Source organism: Mandrillus leucophaeus, unplaced genomic scaffold (genome assembly GCF_000951045.1).
Source record: "Mandrillus leucophaeus isolate KB7577 unplaced genomic scaffold, Mleu.le_1.0 Scaffold346, whole genome shotgun sequence".
Classification (NCBI taxonomy): Eukaryota; Metazoa; Chordata; class Mammalia; order Primates; family Cercopithecidae; genus Mandrillus; species Mandrillus leucophaeus.
In genome coordinates this window covers 1,720,203-1,721,096 of record NW_012103654.1, presented here as the reverse complement: position 1 = coordinate 1,721,096, position 894 = coordinate 1,720,203, and positions in this window count along the sequence as shown.

The window sequence follows — 894 nt, the reverse complement described above, 5'->3', positions numbered from 1 at the left end:
GGTGTCACCCTGTTGCCCAGGCTGGTCTCAAACTCCTGTGCTCAAACAATCCTCCCACTTTGGCCTTCCAAAGTGTTGGGATTACAGGTGTCAGCCACCAGATCCAAGTCCCCCTCCCTTTTATTACTAATAAAAAGTTCTATTAGGTTGCTCACTTACCCTGGAATTTTAGACCACACACATACACACCTCTTTTTACTTTTATTAAAACATAATATTCCCTGTCATCAGTAGAAATGGAATTATGGCACATGGGAAAACTGGTATTTATATCTGATACCTTTTCTGCAGACTTTATGTATTCATAAACTATGTATATCTTCACTTACACACTGTGGTTTAGAAGATCCTTTTTAAAATCATCTTTCCGGGCAGGCGCGGTGGCTCACGCCTGTAATCCCCAGCACTTTGGGAGGCCGAGGCAGGTGAATCACCTGAGGTCCAGAGTTCAAGACCAGCCTGGCCAACATGGTGAAACCTTGTTTCTCTTAAAAATACAAAAATTAGCAGGTGTGGTGGTGCACTCCTGTAATCCCAGTTACTGGGGTGGCTGAGGCAGGAGAATCACTTGAACCCAGGAGATAGAGATTGTGGTAAGCCAAGATTGTGCCACTGTCAGCCTTGGAGACAATAAGACTCCATCTCAAAAAAAAAAAAATTTCTTTCCATCTTAAGTAGTAAAATATCTAGAGCATAGGAATATGTATGTATATATCTGAGTTGATGCTTATATTCGGTATAAGCAGTTATATGGATTTGGCGAAATTCTGATAAATTTTTGAAAAATTAGATGTGCAATGAAATTGGCATTTAATTTGGTGTTAGAGACACCAAAATATAATAGTTTGCAAAAAAAGTTGTTCATTGTTCAAATTCCCAGTATGAAAAGCTGAG